The 22,118-nt window shown below is 41.7% G+C and overlaps 4 non-coding genes and 2 pseudogenes across 4 annotated transcripts; all 6 read right to left on the minus strand.

Annotated features, from left to right (window-relative positions):
* Positions 1 to 264: 264 nt before the first annotated feature.
* Positions 265 to 445, minus strand: LOC141222307 (U2 spliceosomal RNA; annotated as a pseudogene).
* Positions 446 to 1,255: 810 nt separating this feature from the next.
* On the minus strand, positions 1,256 to 1,331 carry LOC141222343 (U2 spliceosomal RNA; annotated as a pseudogene).
* Positions 1,332 to 2,446: 1,115 nt separating this feature from the next.
* LOC141222658 (U2 spliceosomal RNA) lies at positions 2,447 to 2,637 on the minus strand. Its single transcript, XR_012290418.1, has one exon. It is a non-coding gene; the product is annotated as a U2 spliceosomal RNA (small nuclear RNA).
* Positions 2,638 to 3,752: 1,115 nt separating this feature from the next.
* LOC141222660 (U2 spliceosomal RNA) lies at positions 3,753 to 3,943 on the minus strand. Its single transcript, XR_012290420.1, has one exon. It is a non-coding gene; the product is annotated as a U2 spliceosomal RNA (small nuclear RNA).
* Positions 3,944 to 11,106: 7,163 nt separating this feature from the next.
* Positions 11,107 to 11,294, minus strand: LOC141222843 (U2 spliceosomal RNA). Its single transcript, XR_012290589.1, has one exon. It is a non-coding gene; the product is annotated as a U2 spliceosomal RNA (small nuclear RNA).
* A 6,471-nt stretch (positions 11,295 to 17,765) lies between these two features.
* LOC141222293 (U2 spliceosomal RNA) lies at positions 17,766 to 17,947 on the minus strand. The gene has a single exon (XR_012290104.1). It is a non-coding gene; the product is annotated as a U2 spliceosomal RNA (small nuclear RNA).
* Positions 17,948 to 22,118: the final 4,171 nt, after the last annotated feature.

The raw sequence follows: 22,118 nt of genomic DNA on the forward strand, positions 1-22,118 counted from the left end.
TAATATGTCTGTTTATCCAAAAGGAAGTAAAAAGGGAGAGCTAGAAAGATAGCATTGCATCACATTACATGGCAATGCAATGCACAGTTGCTGAAGTTGAACCAAAATGAGCTTGTAATCTGGCTTCTGCAACTTTGAACATGAAAAATCCAATGAGGAGAAGAAAAGCAAAGCCAAAGAGTCCATCCCAAAATCCGACAAACAAGCAAAATGAACAAAAAACATTGAATTCAATTCTTTCTGATTTTAGAAACTGCATTAAAGAAGGGGTGCACCGGTCCTGGAGATACTGCAATACCAGGTCAATGCGTGGAGTGGACAGAGCAAGCTCTTTTTCCATCTCCCTGTTCTAAAAATCCATTTAATATATGGTCCCCAGATAGGGGACGTATCAGATATTAAACTGATAAGAACAGATTTTTTTTTTTTTTTTTGAAAGCCCGAATTCGTGTACAAAACCCGAGTGCGCTTAAAAAAGTGACAAGTGCCACAAAAAAAGTGCACTAGGATGCTGGTCTTCTTGAAACCCTCTCCAAAAGGAGAAGGGTCCCCCAAACCATTCCCCGTCCCTCCGAGCCAAAAGGCCACAGCGAGGAACAGGGACAAAAAGCCACCTCCAGCCGAAGCCAGTGGCGACCCAATCTTACCCCCAGCACCTGCCCGAGTTCTCACCCGAGCAAGGCACTGGGAGCCAAAGACTGTGCTCCCCTCCCGGAAGAGGGGATCCAACAACGCTCTCCTCCCGAAAGAGGAGAGCCAGGGGGGTTCAGGGGGGAGCGGAACCTGATGGCCACACACTCCCCCCCTAGACCTGCCAAGAGAGGAACCCGTAAGGGAACCGCATCCCGACAAAATCCTAGTAGGACGTGACACACGTGAATAAGTGGACACACAGTGACAAAGAAATTAAATAAATAGTGAAGGTTTCACAGTATAATACTGCCCGGACCTTCGACCGGGAATTGAAAAATTCCCCATCCTAAGGCCAGAAGGCCCGGAATAAGGGTGTGTGCGAAGAAAGAAAATTTGAAGTGCTTGTGCAAATGTGCCATAAACTCAAGTGGGGTTCCCAATCCCAGTGAGTTAAGGCACCCCAGGGTCACCACTCCTGGGGCACTTCACACTTCGGGCTTTCGATCTTCCCCGGCCCAATGGCGTCGATCCTGGGGGGCCATGCTTTCCACCAGATGACTATATTAGCCACCTGGCGTACTAACAAGCGCCTAAACCCCAGTGTGCATAATGTATCAATCTACTAGGGTGGCCAACATCCAAAACCGCCTTTTCGAAAGATACTACACTTGATCTTAGCCAAAAGGCCGAGAAGCGATAACCAGAATTGGTTTCAAACTACGGAGCCACCCAAGGATCCTGAAAAGTCCATTTGTGGAGATGAGCTCCTGGACTCCCGTTAAGAAGACATGTTGTCAACCTCTAGATCCCTTACATGCCTGCACTTTTCGGCTTGCTGCTGCTGCAATCCACGCGTTTTAGATCTGCATAACTCCACCTCTTTAAACACAGCACCTTCACCCCCTGCTGTTCCCACCCGCCTCAACACCGTTGGAAGGGAGGAGAACCAATTAAGGCGGGGGGTGGGGTGGAACGAGCAGCTGTCTACCCTTAGCAGGAGGGCTCCTGATTACATACCTCTCCTGCTGCTGCTGCTGCTGGCTGTCCAGCAGCAGACTGAAGGTGGCTGCTGCTGTGCACAGGTATATAAAGGCTCAGAGCCTATTATGACACGCGCAGCCAGCGTTCCATTGCCACATTCCATCTACTGCAGGCAGGATACCTGGCTGGCTGAATGTCGCTGAGAAGCTCACAGAGACCGCCATAAGCAACAGTTTAACAGAATGCCACAGACTAATCAACCAAACTTTTTGGGTTGGGTTCTCTTTTATAGTCTGCAGGCATTAAATGAAAGAAGTCAGTGTTCCAGCAGAAGGAGACAACGTTTCAGAAAAGGCATTGTAGCAAACCAAAAAAGAAATTTTAAGCGCAGCAGAGTAACCAGCGCACATACCTGTTAGCTCAGGTGAGTTTAAAAGGCTGCTGTTGATAACAAGGGCATTTGCTAAATAGATGGTGTGTGTGCAACAATATACTGAAAGGTCAATTATATTGTGCAGCTTATCTCACCACCTGTAGTTATTTAGGTGAAAGCTCCAAAATGCTTGCCTAATATGTCTGTTTATCCAAAAGGAAGTAAAAAGGGAGAGCTAGAAAGATAGCATTGCATCACATTACATGGCAATGCAATGCACAGTTGCTGAAGTTGAACCAAAATGAGCTTGTAATCTGGCTTCTGCAACTTTGAACATGAAAAATCCAATGAGGAGAAGAAAAGCAAAGCCAAAGAGTCCATCCCAAAATCCGACAAACAAGCAAAATGAACAAAAAACATTGAATTCAATTCTTTCTGATTTTAGAAACTGCATTAAAGAAGGGGTGCACCGGTCCTGGAGATACTGCAATACCAGGTCAATGCGTGGAGTGGACAGAGCAAGCTCTTTTTCCATCTCCCTGTTCTAAAAATCCATTTAATATATGGTCCCCAGATAGGGGACGTATCAGATATTAAACTGATAAGAACAGATACTACACTTGATCTTAGCCAAAAGGCCGAGAAGCGATAACCAGAATTGGTTTCAAACTACGGAGCCACCCAAGGATCCTGAAAAGTCCATTTGTGGAGATGAGCTCCTGGACTCCCGTTAAGAAGACATGTTGTCAACCTCTAGATCCCTTACATGCCTGCACTTTTCGGCTTGCTGCTGCTGCAATCCACGCGTTTTAGATCTGCATAACTCCACCTCTTTAAACACAGCACCTTCACCCCCTGCTGTTCCCACCCGCCTCAACACCGTTGGAAGGGAGGAGAACCAATTAAGGCGGGGGGTGGGGTGGAACGAGCAGCTGTCTACCCTTAGCAGGAGGGCTCCTGATTACATACCTCTCCTGCTGCTGCTGCTGCTGGCTGTCCAGCAGCAGACTGAAGGTGGCTGCTGCTGTGCACAGGTATATAAAGGCTCAGAGCCTATTATGACACGCGCAGCCAGCGTTCCATTGCCACATTCCATCTACTGCAGGCAGGATACCTGGCTGGCTGAATGTCGCTGAGAAGCTCACAGAGACCGCCATAAGCAACAGTTTAACAGAATGCCACAGACTAATCAACCAAACTTTTTGGGTTGGGTTCTCTTTTATAGTCTGCAGGCATTAAATGAAAGAAGTCAGTGTTCCAGCAGAAGGAGACAACGTTTCAGAAAAGGCATTGTAGCAAACCAAAAAAGAAATTTTAAGCGCAGCAGAGTAACCAGCGCACATACCTGTTAGCTCAGGTGAGTTTAAAAGGCTGCTGTTGATAACAAGGGCATTTGCTAAATAGATGGTGTGTGTGCAACAATATACTGAAAGGTCAATTATATTGTGCAGCTTATCTCACCACCTGTAGTTATTTAGGTGAAAGCTCCAAAATGCTTGCCTAATATGTCTGTTTATCCAAAAGGAAGTAAAAAGGGAGAGCTAGAAAGATAGCATTGCATCACATTACATGGCAATGCAATGCACAGTTGCTGAAGTTGAACCAAAATGAGCTTGTAATCTGGCTTCTGCAACTTTGAACATGAAAAATCCAATGAGGAGAAGAAAAGCAAAGCCAAAGAGTCCATCCCAAAATCCGACAAACAAGCAAAATGAACAAAAAACATTGAATTCAATTCTTTCTGATTTTAGAAACTGCATTAAAGAAGGGGTGCACCGGTCCTGGAGATACTGCAATACCAGGTCAATGCGTGGAGTGGACAGAGCAAGCTCTTTTTCCATCTCCCTGTTCTAAAAATCCATTTAATATATGGTCCCCAGATAGGGGACGTATCAGATATTAAACTGATAAGAACAGATACTACACTTGATCTTAGCCAAAAGGCCGAGAAGCGATAACCAGAATTGGTTTCAAACTACGGAGCCACCCAAGGATCCTGAAAAGTCCATTTGTGGAGATGAGCTCCTGGACTCCCGTTAAGAAGACATGTTGTCAACCTCTAGATCCCTTACATGCCTGCACTTTTCGGCTTGCTGCTGCTGCAATCCACGCGTTTTAGATCTGCATAACTCCACCTCTTTAAACACAGCACCTTCACCCCCTGCTGTTCCCACCCGCCTCAACACCGTTGGAAGGGAGGAGAACCAATTAATGCGGGGGGTGGGGTGGAACGAGCAGCTGTCTACCCTTAGCAGGAGGGCTCCTGATTACATACCTCTCCTGCTGCTGCTGCTGCTGGCTGTCCAGCAGCAGACTGAAGGTGGCTGCTGCTGTGCACAGGTATATAAAGGCTCAGAGCCTATTATGACACGCGCAGCCAGCGTTCCATTGCCACATTCCATCTACTGCAGGCAGGATACCTGGCTGGCTGAATGTCGCTGAGAAGCTCACAGAGACCGCCATAAGCAACAGTTTAACAGAATGCCACAGACTAATCAACCAAACTTTTTGGGTTGGGTTCTCTTTTATAGTCTGCAGGCATTAAATGAAAGAAGTCAGTGTTCCAGCAGAAGGAGACAACGTTTCAGAAAAGGCATTGTAGCAAACCAAAAAAGAAATTTTAAGCGCAGCAGAGTAACCAGCGCACATACCTGTTAGCTCAGGTGAGTTTAACCCCTTAATAACATCTGACGTACTAATACGCGTCTGTGCCCTGGGACTTAAGAGCCAGACCCGTATTAGTACGTCATCGCGATCGCGCCCGCACACAGGCTGTGCGGGCGCGATCGCCGCCGGGTGTCAGCTGATTGTCACAGCTGACACCCGGTACTATGTGCAGGGAGCGGTCACGCACCGCTCCCAGCACATTAACCCCCGCGATGCTGCGATCGAAGTCGATCGAAGTCGATCGCGGCATTGCGGGGGCAAGGGGAGGTGATCGGCGATACTCACCTCCTCTTCCGGCTTCCAGCGCAGTCTGCAAAGGCTTCCCGGGTGTTGCCATGACGACCCGATGTCGTCATGACAACATCCGGGTCACCAGAGAGCAGGAAGATTGCTTGGACATGCGCAGTGCATCTCCAAGCAATCTTCACACTGTGCATTTCTGACAGCTTGCATGGCATAGGGATGGTGCTCCATTCCTGTGCCATGCAGGCGATCAGAAAAAAAAAAGTGAAAGTCCCAGAGTGGGACAAAGTAATAAAGTGTATAAACTGTGTGAAAGTGGAAAAAAAAAAAAAAAAAAATGTGCAAAAATATTATAAAAAAATAAAAAAATTAATACACCAAAAATAAAAATATAATGTACCCATCAATAAATATTATTATAAAAAAAATAAAAAAAAAACAATAAAAGTACACATATTTGGTATCGCCGCGTCCGGAATAACCTGACTTATAAAACTGTCCCACTAGTTAACCCCTTCAGTGAACACGGTAAAAAAAAAAAAAAAAAAACCAAGCAAAAAACAATGCTTTATCACCATACCGCCAAACAAAAAGTGGAATAACACGCGATCAAAAAGACGCATATAAATAAAAATGATACCGCTGAAAACGTCATCTCGTCCCGCAAAAAACAAGCCGCCATATAGCTCCATCAGCCGAAAAATAAAAAAGTTATAGCTCTCAGAATAAAGCGATACTAAAAAATATTTTTTTCTATAAAATAGCTTTTATTGTGTATAAGCGCCAAAACATAGAAAAATGATACAAATGTGGTACCGCTGTAAACGTACTGACCCGAAGAGTAAAGCTGCCTCATCAATTTTACCACACGCGGAACAGAATAAAAAAAAAAAAAAAAACAATTCCTGAATTGTTGGTTTTTGTTTATTCTGCCTCCCAAAAATCGGAATAGAAAGCGATCAAAAAATGTCACGTGCCTGAAAATGGCACCAATAACAACGTCAAGTCATCCTGCAAAAAACGAGCCGTCACATGACTGTCTGCAAAATCTGGAAAAATTATAGCTCTCAAAATATGGCGATGCAAAAACTAGATTTTACAAAAAATGCGTCTTTTAGTGTGTGACAGCTGTCAGTCATAAAAACCCCATATGATTCTGGCATTGCTGTAATCACACCGACCCGAAGAATAAAGTCGTCTAATCACTTATACCGCACAAGGAACGGCGTCAAAAATAAACTCTTGAGTTAGGATTGGGCTAGGGTTAGGGCTGGGTTTGGGGCTAGGGCTGTGCTGGGGCTAGGGTTGTGCTGGGGCTAGGGTTGTGCTGGGGCTAGGGTTGTGCTGGGGCTAGGGTTGTGCTGGGGCTAGGGTTGTGCTAGGGTTAGGGCTGGGGTTGGGATTTTTTTCAAAAGTAAGAAAAAAAGATGACGATATGGCGACTAGTGTTGAGAGCAAGTGCTCGCTACTTGAGTTTGCATCGGGTGCTCTGGTATGCATTTAGTATCGTGGGTATTTGAGTGACATGCTCGAGTCTCTGCCCCATATGCTTCGCGGCCAAAAAACTTTATGGGGATTGCCTGCCATGCACGAGCGATCCCCGCATGTTTTTTTTTGGGTGTCTAATAACCGTGAAACATGCGGAGCAGGGACTCGAGCATGTCACTCGAGCACACGCTGTACATGGTGCATACCTGAGTACCCGATGCAAACTCAAGTAGCGAGCACTTGCGCTCAAGAATAATGAAAACTTATTCAATATGATGACCTAATGTAAACAAATAATGTGCCGTACCTCTGGGTTCAAAATGTTCACTATACACCTTAATAAAATCTTTGAGGGGTATAGTTTCCAAAATGGGGACACTTGTGGGGGAGCTCCACTGTTTAGGCACATCACGGGCTCTCCAAACGCGACATGGTGTCCGCTAACAAATTGAATGGAAAATCGGCTCAAATTGTTAGCGGACGCCATGTTGCGTTTGGAGAGCCCCTGTGTGTCCAAACATTGGAGCTCCCCCACAAGTGACCCCATTTTGGAAACTAGACCCCCCAAGGCACCTATCTAGATGCATAGTGAGCACTTAGAACCCCCATGTGCTTCACAAATTGATTCGTAAAAATGAAAAAGTGAAAATAAAACACTTTTTCATTTTTATGAATCAATTTGTGAAGCACCTGGGGTTCCAAGTGCTCACTATGAATCTAGATAGGTGCCTTGGGGGGTCTAGTTTCCAAAATGGGGTCACTTGTGGGGGAGCTCCAATGTTTGGGCACACAGGGACTCTCTAAATGCAACATGGTATCCGCTAACAAATTGAATGGAAAATCGGCTCAAATTGTTAGCGGACACCACATTGCGTTTGGAGAGCCCCTCTGTGCCCAAACTTTGGAGCTCCCCCACAAGTGACCCCATTTTGGAAACTAGACCCCCCAAGGCACCTTTCTAGATGCATAGTGAGCACTTGGAACCCCCAGGTGCTTCACAAATTGATTCGTAAAAATGAAAAAGTGAAAAAAAAAACACTTTTTCATTTTTATGAATCAATTTGTGAAGCACCTGGGGTTCCAAGTGCTCACTATGAATCTAGATAGGTGCCTTGGGGGGTCTAGTTTCCAAAATGGGGTCACTTGTGGGGGAGCTCCAATGTTTGGGCACACAGGGACTCTCTAAATGCAACATGGTATCCGCTAACAAATTGAATGGAAAATCGGCTCAAATTGTTAGCGGACACCACATTGCGTTTGGAGAGCCCCTCTGTGCCCAAACTTTGGAGCTCCCCCACAAGTGACCCCATTTTGGAAACTAGACCCCCCAAGGCACCTTTCTAGATGCATAGTGAGCACTTGGAACCCCCAGGTGCTTCACAAATTGATTCGTAAAAATGAAAAAGTGAAAAAAAAAACACTTTTTCATTTTTATGAATCAATTTGTGAAGAACCTGGGGTTCCAAGTGCTCACTATGAATCTAGATAGGTGCCTTGGGGGGTCTAGTTTCCAAAATGGGGTCACTTGTGGGGGAGCTCCAATGTTTGGGCACACAGGGACTCTCCAAATGCAACATGATACCCGCTAACAAATTGTCGGCTCAAATTGTTAGCGGATATCATGTTGCATTTGGAGAGTCCCTGTGTGCCCAAACATTGGAGCTCCTCCACAAGTGACCCCATTTTGGAAACTAGACCCCCCAAGGCACCTATCTAGATGCATAGTGAGCACTTGGAACCCCTAGGTGCTTCACAAATTAATTCGTAAAAATGAAAAAGTGTTTTTTTTTTCACTTTTTCATTATTACGAATCAATTTGTGAAGCACCTGGGGGTTCCAAGTGCTCACTATGCATCTAGAAAGGTGCCTTGGGGGGTCTAGTTTCCAAAATGGGGTCACTTGTGGGGGAGCTCCAAAGTTTGGGCACAGAGGGGCTCTCCAAACGCAATGTGGCGTCCGCTAACAATTTGAGCCGATTTTCCATTCAATTTGTTAGCGGATACCATGTTGCATTTAGAGAGTCCCTGTGTGCCCAAACATTGGAGCTCCCCCACAAGTGACCCCATTTTGGAAACTAGACCCCCCAAGGCACCTATCTAGATGCATAGTGAGCACTTGGAACCCCTAGGTGCTTCACAAATTGATTCGTAAAAATGAAAAAGTGTTTTTTTTTTTCACTTTTTAATTATTACGAATCAATTTGTGAAGCACCTGGGGGTTCCAAGTGCTCACTATGCATCTAGAAAGGTGCCTTGGGGGGTCTAGTTTCCAAAATGGGGTCACTTGTGGGGGAGCTCCAAAGTTTGGGCACAGAGAAGCTCTCCAAACGCAATGTGGTGTCCGCTAACAATTTGAGCCGATTTTCCATTCAATTTGTTAGCGGATACCATGTTGCATTTAGAGAGTCCCTGTGTGCCCAAACATTGGAGCTCTCCCACAAGTGACCCCATTTTGGAAACTAGACCCCCAAAGGCACCTATCTAGATGCATAGTGAGCACTTGGAACCCCCAGGTGCTTCACAAATTGATTCATAAAAATGAAAAAGTGTTGTTTTTTTCACTTTTTCATTGTTACGAATCAATTTGTGAAGCACCTGGGGGTTCCAAGTGCTCACTATGCATCTAGATAGGTGCCTTGGGGGGTCTAGTTTCCAAAATGGGGTCACTTGTGGGGGAGCTCCAATGTTTGGGCACACAGCAGCTCTCCAAACGCAACATGGTGTCGCTAACAATTTGAGCCAATTTTGCGTTAAATTTGTTAGCGGACACCATGTTGCATTTAGAGAGCCGCTGTGTGCCCAAATATTGGAGCTCCCCCACAAGTGACCCCATTTTGGAAACTAGACCACCCAAGGCACCTATCTAGATGCATAGTGAGCACTTGGAACCCTCAGGTGCTTCACAAATTGATTCATACAAATGAAAAAGTGTTTTTTTTTTCACTTTTTCATTGTTACGAATCAATTTGTGAAGCACCTGGGGGTTCCAAGTGCTCACTATGCATCTAGATAGGTGCCTTGGGGGGTCTAGTTTCCAAAATGGAGTCACTTGTGGGGGAGCTCCAATGTTTGGGCACACAGGGACTCTCTAAATGCAACATGGTGTCCTCTAACAAATTTAACGGAAAATCGGCTCAAATTGTTAGCGACACCATGTTGCGTTTGGAGAGCCGCTGTGTGCCCAAACATTGGAGCTCCCCCACAAGTGACCCCATTTTGGAAACTAGACCCCCCAAGGCACCTATCTAGATGCATTGTGAGCACTTGGAACACTCAGGTGCTTCACAAATTGATTCATAAAAATGAAAAAGTGTTTTTTTTTTCACTTTTTCATTGTTACGAATCAATTTGTGAAGCACCTGGGGGTTCCAAGTGCTCACTATGCATCTAGAAAGGTGCCTTGGTGGGTCTAGTTTCCAAAATGGGGTCACTTGTGGGGGAGCTCCAAAGTTTGGGCACACATGGGCTCTCCAAACACAACATGGCGTCCGCTAATTATTCAAGCAAATTTTACAATCAAAAAGTCAAATAGCGCTCCTTCCCTTCCGAGCCCTGCCGTGCGCCCAAACAGTATTTTTTCCCCAAATATTGGGTATCTGCGTGCCCAGGGGAAATTGCACAACAAATTTTGGGGTCCATTTTTTCTTGTTACCCCTGTGAAAATAAAAAAAATTGGGTCTAAATTAACATTTTTGTGAAAAAAGTTAAATGTTCATTTTTTTCTTCCACATTCAAAAAATTCCTGTGAAGCACCTGAAGGGTTAATAAAGTTCTTGAACGTGGTTTTGAGCACCTTGAGGGGTGCAGTTTTTAGAATGGTGTCACTTTTGGGTATTTTCTGTCATAAAGACCTCTCAAAGTGACTTCAAATGTGATGTGGTCCCTAAAAAAATGGTTTTGTAAATTTTGTTGGAAAAATGAGAAATCGCTGGTCAACTTTTAACCCTTATAGCTCCCTAACAAAAAAAAATTTTGGTTCCAAAATTGTGCTGATGTAAAGTAGACATGTGGGAAATGTTATTTATTAACTCTTTTGTGTGACATATCGCTCTGATTTCAGGGCTTAAAAATTCAAATTTTGAAAATTGCAAAATTTTCAAAATTTTCGCCAAATTTCCGTTTTTTTCACAAATAAACGCAAGTGATATCGAAGAAATTTTTCCACAATCATGAAGTACAATATGTCACGAAAAAACAATCTCAGAATCAGGGGGATCCGTTGAAGCGTTCGAGAGTAATTACCTCATAAAGTGACAGTGGTCAGAATTGTAAAAATTGGCCCGGTCATTAACGTGCAAACCACCCGCGGGGCTTAAGGGGTTAAAAGGCTGCTGTTGATAACAAGGGCATTTGCTAAATAGATGGTGTGTGTGCAACAATATACTGAAAGGTCAATTATATTGTGCAGCTTATCTCACCACCTGTAGTTATTTAGGTGAAAGCTCCAAAATGCTTGCCTAATATGTCTGTTTATCCAAAAGGAAGTAAAAAGGGAGAGCTAGAAAGATAGCATTGCATCACATTACATGGCAATGCAATGCACAGTTGCTGAAGTTGAACCAAAATGAGCTTGTAATCTGGCTTCTGCAACTTTGAACATGAAAAATCCAATGAGGAGAAGAAAAGCAAAGCCAAAGAGTCCATCCCAAAATCCGACAAACAAGCAAAATGAACAAAAAACATTGAATTCAATTCTTTCTGATTTTAGAAACTGCATTAAAGAAGGGGTGCACCGGTCCTGGAGATACTGCAATACCAGGTCAATGCGTGGAGTGGACAGAGCAAGCTCTTTTTCCATCTCCCTGTTCTAAAAATCCATTTAATATATGGTCCCCAGATAGGGGACGTATCAGATATTAAACTGATAAGAACAGATTTTTTTTTTAATTTGGCTATCCCCTCACAGGGATAAAACCAGTTTTATTTAAAAATTACACAGATGTACAGAAATAAAAGCAACATTTTACATCATTACAAATTTTTATACATTGTCTCGAAACATACGAGACTTAAAAACATAAATTATTCAAATAGGATAAAAATTTGCATATATTCAAATTAATAAAATGTTACAAAAATTCAAAATGTGTTCCATACATTGACATCCCATTTTAGGGAGATATTTGGATTATTTTTTTTATCTAATAAAAAATATACATACATTTCACTTAAACAAAAACTAAAAACATCATTTAAAGACAATTCATCATGATTAAAAATTAAAATATTTCGGGCTTTCCAGAGAGCTATTTTGGCGCAATTTATTGTCTTCCATGCCATAATTTTTTGGTCTTCTGTTGGGCATTCCATAAGTCCATAAAGTATTGTGGCGTAGTTAAAGTCTTTGAGGTCTGCCACTTTTTCCATCAGAGGGAGCAATTTTCTCCAGAACGCTTTTGCAAAAGGACAAGTCCATAGTAGATGTTTCACTGATTCCTCCTCTTGACATCCGCTTCTTGGGCAAATGGCAGACCTCACGAGTCCTCTTCTATGTTGGAATGCCCGGCACGGAAGACATTGGTGTGCGCAGCTCCATGCCAAATCTTTCTGTATATTAAAAAGATATTTTGCATTAATGACTTTCCATATATTCAATATTTGTTCATCATCATAGCGCTCAATGTTACATAACTCTTCATTTTTACAAAGACTTTTAATTAATTTCTTACTATTTTGTAGATCTCCCGCTTCTTTACCCCCTAAATTAAAATGAATCACTATTTTTTCTAAAATTAAATAATGCGTTGGCAGTTTAAAAGCATATGGAGATGATAAAACCGTTTCAAACCACCCAAACTTTCTCATAAAAAAAACAGTGTTATAACGCATAAAAAAGGACCAATAGTGATTTTTAAAAAGGGCATTAAAACAGAAGCAAAAAAATTTAATTAAAAGGAACCTACTAAAATCTGGAAAGTCTTTCCCACCTTTGAGCTTTGGTTTTGTTACAATTTCTCTTTTTAATTTCTCCATCTTAGAACTCCAGAAAAAAGTAAAACATGCTTTAGTGATCTTTTTTAAAATATTTACAGGGGGAGGGAAAACCAAACTCAAATACAATAAAAGAGGCAAAATGACCATTTTTATAATTAATACTTTACCCTCCATCGTTAATTTTCTCATATTCCACATACATATTTTCGTATTCACTTTCTGAGCTACCGCCTCCCAGTTATTTAGACCATTATTGGATTCACAGAAAGAAATACCTAAAATATTAATAGAGTCAGTTATTGGAATAAAAACATCGTGTAAAATCATCTCCCCAATATTTAAAATACTACTCTTATTAAAATTAACCTTAAAACCAGAAGCTGTACAAAAGGATTGGATCTGTTTGAGTGAGTTTTGTAGTGATGGTGCATCTCGGCAAAGGACCGCCACATCGTCCATGTAACCCACCACTTTTGCTTCTGTTCCTTTGCTTCCAGGTAGAGGGATACCACATATTTGTCTATCTCTACGGATTGCACATAAAAGTGGCTCAAGAGCACAAATAAAAAGTAGTGGGGACAGGGGGCACCCCTGTTTTACCCCTGATTTTAAAAAAACATCTTGTGTCTTGAAACCATTTACTAAAATCTTACTTGTGCAGTCCTTATAAAACGCTTTAAGAGATAATAAAAACCTTTCTGGTATGCCCATTTTTTCTAAAACCTTAAAAAGATAAAAATGAGAAATCTGATCAAAAGCTTTTTCGAAGTCAATTGATAAAATTGCCATCTTCCCTTTTCTGTTTTTAATGTCTTCAATACAGTCTTTAACAAGGTTTAGATTGTCCCAGATACTGCGCTCAGGCACACCACATACTTGGTTTGAGTGGATTATTTTTCCTATAATTTTTTTAAGGCGGTTTGCACAAATTTTTGCCATTATTTTATAGTCACAGTTTAGTAGGGTTATAGGTCTCCAGTTTTTTAAGTCTGTCTTATCACCTTTCTTATATAATAATGAGACCTCCCCTTTTTTCCAGGATTTTAATAAAACCTTATCATTAAAAACTTCAGTAAAAACATAAAACAGATCCTCTTTTAAAATATCATAAAATTTTACATAAAACTCTATAGGAATACCGTCTGATCCAGGGACTTTTCCAATTTTAAAACTTTTTATGGTTTGTAAAATTTCTTCTTCTGTTATGTTTTGTGATAAAAACTCTTGGGAGGCGGTATCTAAAACAGATGTTATTTCTTCTAGAGAATTTTGCATTATATTTTCATATATTCTTTTATCATTAAAAAGATTAAAATAGTAACCATGTACCTTTTCCAAAATTTTTCCCATATTTTTCTCTTCATCTATATCTTCAATTACTGTTTTTTTCTCTCTAATTTTTTTAAAAAAATATCTAGAACCTTTTTTCGTCTTCCTCCACGTGTTTTATTCTGGAGCGGAAAATGAGCTCTTTCCCTTTTTGTTCTAGTGATTTTGTTATTTCTTCTTTCAGTATTTTAATATCTTTTTCTACTTCTAGACCATTTTCTCTAAGTTTATATAAGGTCTGAAACCGGGTATTTAAATTATTATATAATTCTAGCTTTTCTTTTGCTTTATATATGCTTTTCTTAATAAAAAAATCTTTTATTTTTTTTTTCATTTTATCCCACCAGGCACTTATAGGGACATTTACATCTTTCTTCCTCCTGCAGTTTTTATAAAATTCAATAAAATCCGATAAAATCTTAGAATCATTTAAAAGGGATACATTCATTTTCCAAGTTTTTTTCCCACATTTTTTATTAGCATTAATTTTTACACTAAAAGATAAAAATTTATGATCTGAGAAGATATTATCGTGGGTTTCACATTTATCAGGTAAAATTTGTTCTGAACCGAATATAAAATCTATTCTTGAACTGCAATTTAAATTGCTCCAGGTAAAGCCGGCTTCTACTGAACTAGTCTTGTTGCATTCTTTATAAATATCAACAAGTCTAAAATCACTTAAAATATTACTTAACATACCGGTAGTTTTGTCATAGTTTCTACTTACGGCTGTAGAGCGCCGACTTTCACCCTTTAAAATACAATTAAAATCACCTGCCAAGATAAAAGGTTCAGAGGTATTAATAAATAATGGTAAAATCTCTAACATATCAGCTCTTTCATTTTTATCTGGGGACCCATAAAAATTTAAAAATTGCCATTTTACACCATTAATAAAAGCTTTAACTAATAACATACGACCTGGTAAAATCTCTTGGATAAAATCAATTTGAACGTTTCCCTTAAAAAGTATAGCTATCCCTGCTGATCCGGTAACATTTGACCCGGACCACACTGATGGGCCACATTTCCAATCCTCTTTGTATTTTTTGTAGGATACTGTGTGCGGGATATTGCATTCCTGTAAAAAGAAGACGGAAGCCGTAAGACAAGTTAAAAAATTAAATAATGTTACTCTTCTGGTATTTGATTTTAGACCCCTCACATTGAGGGAAATGCCCTTAAGTTCTGCCATTGGAGGAAAGTAAAAAAATTATATAAAACAGAAATACGGAACTTACTTCCTATCCGCTGAACCGGCCAGACCACTTACGCTCGAGCTACTTCCCTCGTCCGAATTTATCGTAAGTAAGGACTCCATGGAGGAGGAACTTGACTCACCAAGACAATGACCCAACGCTACATGTGAGTAGCTTGGGAGACAACTAAGAGGAACAGCACCCTGGGTCTCCATGGGCTGGCCATTCAGATCCTTATCAGGTGGGTCCCCAGGTGGCTCCCCTGCACCCAGGGGAGGCCGACACACAGGGGAAGGTTGGGTACAAGGCAATGTACCCGAGCTCACGGAGCTGGCAAGGCCCGGCTCCCCACCGGGGTCAGCAGGGTCCGGGACTTTTGGAGGACCAACGTCCACCTCCCCACCAGGAGATGTGTCCATCTGATCCCCATCAGCCGCTCCATTCGAACCATCTTTCTTCCCTCTTTTCTTTTTATGGGGACCCACCGTAGTCCAGTTAGCCTCAGACTCAGGCCCAGGAAACCCAGTTTTTGCCTCGGGCTCGGTGTCAACCTTCTGCCGGTCTCTTTTGGTTTTACCGATCATGCCCTTTTGTTCCTTTTCTGCCTTTCTTTTAGCCTCCCTGTTGTCTTGGTGCCAACTTTTCCTCACTGCTTGGGAGTTACCCTTCATTACCTCTGAGCTTTCCTCATCACTCGAATTGCCCTCTTTGCTCGCTGAGGCTCCAGGTTGTTGTTCCTCCTCCTGAGGGGTGGTCTGACCTGTTGGTTCATTTTCGGATGTCCTGGCCTTTTCCTTCCGTCTCTGTTCGGCCTCCCAGAACCTATGTGGGCATGAAAAATAAAAATGACCAGGTTTTTGGCAGAAATTACATTTTTTATCATGAGGACATTCTTTGGTGTCATGTTCTGTACTAGCACAGTTTCTACAGGTTGCCTCACAGTCATCCTTAAAATGGCCATATTTTCCACAGTTTCTACAAAAGGGTGGCATACCAGAAAAAAAGAAGTCTCCATTTGAGGAACCTATTTTAAAACGTGCAGGAGGGAGTTTCACACCGCCTGGGAAATTAGGGTCTCTTTCACATGTTACTAGAAATTTCCATTTGGACGTCCATATGTGAAACTCATTAAGTACTTTCCCTATACATTTTACACTTTTAAAGTACATTGAAAGAAAACATGTTAGTTCCACTGAAGTAACGAAAGGAGAAAATACTTTAAGGATTACCATTTTTACCTCATCCAGGACGTGCTTGATAACTTGTATTCCTTTTAGAATAGGATTGTTTTTTGCCTTTCTGGCTCTTACCAGGACATCCTGAAAAATGCCTTCCCCGGTGAAGGTGATGTCATAATCGCCACGCCTCGGATAATCCTGGATAGAGAGAATCTCGTTCTTCTGCACATGAAAGAGCCCTTCAAGCACGTCCTGGACTACGTACCGCAATTTCCTTTCATCACTTCCGCCCTCTGTGAAATGAATACGGATAGTGTTTTTAAGCCTCGCATAGTGAGGCACGAGGTTGGGGTCAACCTCCATGGTAACGCAACAAGAAAAAGCAAATCGCAAACCGCTTGCAATCTGTGCCTTTCAGAGTTCTGTAAACAGAAACACCTGAGAGGCTGGGGGGGATCGCAACCCGTTACCCTGGGACTAAGCCCTCTCCCAATAGCAGCAGGCAGGGGAGCCCACCGAAGTGGGTCACCCTGCAAGGCCGAGGAGAGGGGTACCCGAGTACCTTCTGGACCACAGTCGCCTGTACAAGACACTTGACCGCAGCCAAAAGGCCGAGAAGCGATAACCAGAATTGGTTTCAAACTACGGAGCCACCCAAGGATCCTGAAAAGTCCATTTGTGGAGATGAGCTCCTGGACTCCCGTTAAGAAGACATGTTGTCAACCTCTAGATCCCTTACATGCCTGCACTTTTCGGCTTGCTGCTGCTGCAATCCACGCGGTTTAGATCTGCATAACTCCACCTCTTTAAACACAGCACCTTCACCCCCTGCTGTTCCCACCCGCCTCAACACCGTTGGAAGGGAGGAGAACCAATTAAGGCGGGGGGTGGGGTGGAACGAGCAGCTGTCTACCCTTAGCAGGAGGGCTCCTGATTACATACCTCTCCTGCTGCTGCTGCTGCTGGCTGTCCAGCAGCAGACTGAAGGTGGCTGCTGCTGTGCACAGGTATATAAAGGCTCAGAGCCTATTATGACACGCGCAGCCAGCGTTCCATTGCCACATTCCATCTACTGCAGGCAGGATACCTGGCTGGCTGAATGTCGCTGAGAAGCTCACAGAGACCGCCATAAGCAACAGTTTAACAGAATGCCACAGACTAATCAACCAAACTTTTTGGGTTGGGTTCTCTTTTATGGTCTGCAGGCATTAAATAAAAGAAGTCAGTGTTCCAGCAGAAGGAGACAACGTTTCAGAAAAGGCATTGTAGCAAACCAAAAAAGAAATTTTAAGCGCAGCAGAGTAACCAGCGCACATACCTGTTAGCTCAGGTGAGTTTAAAAGGCTGCTGTTGATAACAAGGGCATTTGCTAAATAGATGGTGTGTGTGCAACAATATACTGAAAGGTCAATTATATTGTGCAGCTTATCTCACCACCTGTAGTTATTTAGGTGAAAGCTCCAAAATGCTTGCCTAATATGTCTGTTTATCCAAAAGGAAGTAAAAAGGGAGAGCTAGAAAGATAGCATTGCATCACATTACATGGCAATGCAATGCACAGTTGCTGAAGTTGAACCAAAATGAGCTTGTAATCTGGCTTCTGCAACTTTGAACATGAAAAATCCAATGAGGAGAAGAAAAGCAAAGCCAAAGAGTCCATCCCAAAATCCGACAAACAAGCAAAATGAACAAAAAACATTGAATTCAATTCTTTCTGATTTTAGAAACTGCATTAAAGAAGGGGTGCACCGGTCCTGGAGATACTGCAATACCAGGTCAATGCGTGGAGTGGACAGAGCAAGCTCTTTTTCCATCTCCCTGTTCTAAAAATCCATTTAATATATGGTCCCCAGATAGGGGACGTATCAGATATTAAACTGATAAGAACAGATTTTTTTCTTTTTCATTTTGTTCTTATATTTCAGTTGTTATTTCTCTTCTAATATTTCTCTTGCCTTATAATCTGTTCATGCTACAAGGTTCCACAGATGAAAGTTCCATAGACTCTTGGCTCTTTTTTTCCCAATTCTCTTCAGATCTAACAGGTAATAAATATATATTTCACTTAGTGCTAATTTTATGCATTCACTTTCACTTATAAAATCTCTTTTAAAAAGCAATATGTTTCGGACTTTCCATAGCGCATTCTTTATTCCATTTATCATTATCCAAATGACTCTTTCTTTTTCTTTTGATTGACATGTAAAATTTCCATATAAAACTACTTCGTGATTTAAAAACTTAAGACCAGTAACAAACTTTAAGAGACTTCCAACTTCTTTCCAGACATTTTGGGCATAAAAACAGTTCCAAAAGGTGTGTAAAACTGTTTCCTCTCTAACACAGCCTGTTCTAGGGCATCTTGCAGTATTGCACAATCCCCTTCTGTGTTGAAAAAATCTAACAGGAACACATTCTTGCACTATTGCCCATGCCAAGTCTTTATATTCATTTGTTAGATAAGGTGCATAAGTCATTCTCCAAATTCTTCCACTTTTAGTGTATGTAAAGTTTGCCACTGCTGTCATCGTTTCTTTTCTCTTTGTCTCTAGAGCCAGTCTTCTTGAATTTGACAGCATCTCCACATCTACTTCAGGTAAGTTATAAAGTCTAATTGTTTTTTCTAGTAAGACATATTGTTTTGGCGGTGTAATTAGGACAGGAGAATTTGGGGGCAATGTTATCCACTTTCTTTTCCTAAAGATATCTCCAGCTGCATATCTTAAGTAGAAAGACCAATGAGTTCTTAGATTGGTCATTTTGAAGCAAAAACTAAAGAACTTTAGGTACAAAATTTTTTTGATATTTGGGATATTCTTTCCACCATATTTATGCTGCTTGTACATTGTCTCTCTTCGAACCTTCTCCATTTTTGATCCCCACAGAAAAAGAAAAATTTGTCTCTGGAGAAACTTTACTGTGTTCTCATTCGGGGGGTACACCATACTTAAAAACAACATTATCGGCAACAACAAAGACTTAATGATCAAGTTTTTACCTTCCATTGATAATTTTCTGAGTTTCCATAAACTTATCTTCTTTTGCATTTTCTCCTTCACCAACTGCCAACTTTCTTCTCCATCATTCTTTTTTGTAAACACAACACCTAAAATTTTGATCTTATCACTTCTTATTTTAAGTTGAGGAATCTGCGCATCTGACCAATCACCGAATCCAAGACATTCGCTCTTCTCCAAGTTCAGTTTGAAGGCAGATGCTAAACAGAAAAAATCAGTAGTTCTTACTGCTCTTCTCAGCGATTGTTCTGAGTCGCACAGGATCGTGATGTCATCCATGTACCCCAGTGACTTAGTACTTAGTCCATTTCCACCTGGTATGGGTACACCTTTCACCATCTTATCTTTCCTCAACATTGCCAGTAGAGGCTCGATTGCGCAGATAAAGAGCAGAGGCGAAAGTGGGCATCCTTGTTTGACGCCCGACTTTAGAACAACTTCTGAAGATAAAAAACCATTAATTAAAATCCTGCTAAAACTTCCATCATATAAAAGTGCAATGTGCTTAATAAAAACATCCGGGAATTTCATTTTCTTTAACACAGAATACAGGTACTTATGAGAGACTCTGTCGTACGCTTTCTGGAAATCAAGGGACAGAAGAGCTAGCTTTTGCTTCCTCTCTTGCTGATACCAAATTGCGTCCCGTATAATATTCAAGTTTTCTGCAATTGTACGACCAGGCACACAACATACCTGATCAGGATGCACGACCTTCTCTATCACCTTCTTCATTCTGTTCACCATGATTTTTGCCATAATTTTATAATCTACGTTGAGTAACGTGATTGGTCTCCAGTTCTCTAGATTAGTCTTATCTCCTTTTTTAAAAAGCAGGGTGACCACACCACTTCTCCAAGATTCAGGCAATTTGTCACATAAAAAGACAGCTTTAAAAATCTCAAACAGGTCGTCTTTTAAAATCTCCCAAAAAGTAAGATAAAATTCAATTTGTAGTCCGTCAGTACCCGGTGTTTTTCCTCTAGAAAAGCTTTTGATTGCACTTAGCAGTTCTTCTTCACAGATATCTTCAATCAACAACTCTTGATCTTGCTTTTCAAGGTGATTCTGCAATGAATTAAGAGCATCAGGTAAAAAATCAGCGTCAATTTTCTTTTCGCTAAAAAGATTTTGATAAAAAGTTTGCGCTTTGTCCAACAGTCCATCTTTAGTTGTTTCACCATCAAGTTCTTTAATTAATTCTTTGCGTTCTAAAGATTTTTTGAAAAAGAACCTGGAACATGTTTCATTTTTTTCCATATGTTCTACCTTGGCGTTGAAAATTATTTCTTTGCCTTTCTGTTCAATTGCTTTTTTAATGTCTTCTTTGACTTGTAAAATAACATCCTCCATATCTATCCCTGCATTTCTGAGTTTGTAACCTGTTTGCAGTTTTGTATTCAGGTCTTTAAACCATTTCTGATTCTGTCTGGCCTTCCTTTTGCCAGCTAAGAGAAAAAAATGTCTAATTTGAGACTTCACATACTCCCACCATTCTAGCATTCTTTTGTAATAATGTTTTTTCCCCTGTAGTTTTTTATAAAATTTCAAAAATTCCTCTTTTATACTTTCATCTTCCAGCAGCAGAGTGTTCAACTTCCAGACACCTCGCCCTTTCTCTAGACTGGGCAATTCCAAGTGAGTAATTAACGTTTTGTGGTCAGAAAAGATGTTACCTGTTAGATCCACTTTATTCACTTTAAAACTCTGTGATGTCAGAACAAAGTCAATTCTTGATTTTAGAAGATTGTTCTCCCAAGTGTATCCTGGTTCAGAGGTATTCTTTACTCTCCAGACATCATTCAGGCAAGTATCGTCGATTAGATTTTTTAACTGCATCTCAGTTTTGTCTTTCCTTCTGGTACCTGATGTCCTATTTTCATCAGACCGGATACAATTGAAGTCACCGCCAACCACAGTTGGTGTAGGACCAGGTATAAAGAGTTTGATGATATCTAATAAACTGGATCTTTCCTCTTTAATCGGAGATGCATAAACATTAATCAGCTTGAACTCGGATCCACAGTAACTCACATTAACAACTAGTGCACGTCCAGGTTCAACTTCAGTGAACGAGGTAACCTTAAAGTCTTTGTTTTTAAACAGGACGCCAACACCAGTAGCACGCGATCCATTTTCACCGGACCAGATGGAAGGTCCGTTCGCCCAATCTTCCCTTAGTTTGTTATAGTTAGGGTCATGGTCAATGCCGCATTCTTGAAGTAAAAAAATATCAGCATCTAAAGTCATCAGGTAAGAAAATAAAGCAGCTCTCTTGACAGAGCCCTTTAAACTCCTCACATTTAGTGAGGCAATTTTGAGTGTAGCCATAAATCATTTAAACAGAGCTTGAGTCCGTATCTGACATGAATCCGACCGGGGTAGAGGGACCCGCAGAAACGTCCGTGTCTGAGAATTCCTCGATGTTCACCGGATCAGATGGGTTTACAGGTTTAGGAACTGAGATGATCGGTTTAGGTGAGTAATTAGGGAGGACTATTTTCAAACGCCCAGCAGGTCTTTTGCTGGCGCTCTCTCCCTTAAACAAACTCGACTTCTCCTTTTTCCTTTTCCTCAAAACCTCCACGTCAATGTTAATCTCCTCCTCCTCCTCCTCACCACCAGCCTCCTTAGAAGACTCCTCTCCCATCTCCACTTCAGACTCAGCTGGATTCTCCTCCACCACATGACCATCTGGACTCTCCGACCAATCCTTGAGAACAATGCTATCCCCAGGCGGGTCCCCAGCAGTGTCCTTGGGCGGATCCCCAGAAGGGTTCCCGGGAGGGTCCTTGGATTTGTCTGTTTGTTCTTCAGGACTGGACCGCTTCGGAGGGGCTCCCCCCCGAGCTGCATCTGCATAGCTGAAGGTCTTTTTTCTCAACGGACAATCCCGAAAAGAGTGCCCAGGGATACGGCAGATATTACAGATCATCTGATTTGGGCAGTTCAGAGTGACATGTCCTTTTTGATAGCACTTCTTGCAAAGAGCGTTCTCCTCCTTGCAGCTCTCAAAGGAATGCCCAAAGTCCATACATTTTCTGCAGAAGATAGGCATCCCTGGATAGAAGAGT

This window comes from Phyllobates terribilis, unplaced genomic scaffold (genome assembly GCF_046119375.1).
Source record: "Phyllobates terribilis strain yellow unplaced genomic scaffold, ASM4611937v1 Scaffold_361__1_contigs__length_1927384, whole genome shotgun sequence".
In the NCBI taxonomy this organism is placed as follows: Eukaryota; Metazoa; Chordata; class Amphibia; order Anura; family Dendrobatidae; genus Phyllobates; species Phyllobates terribilis.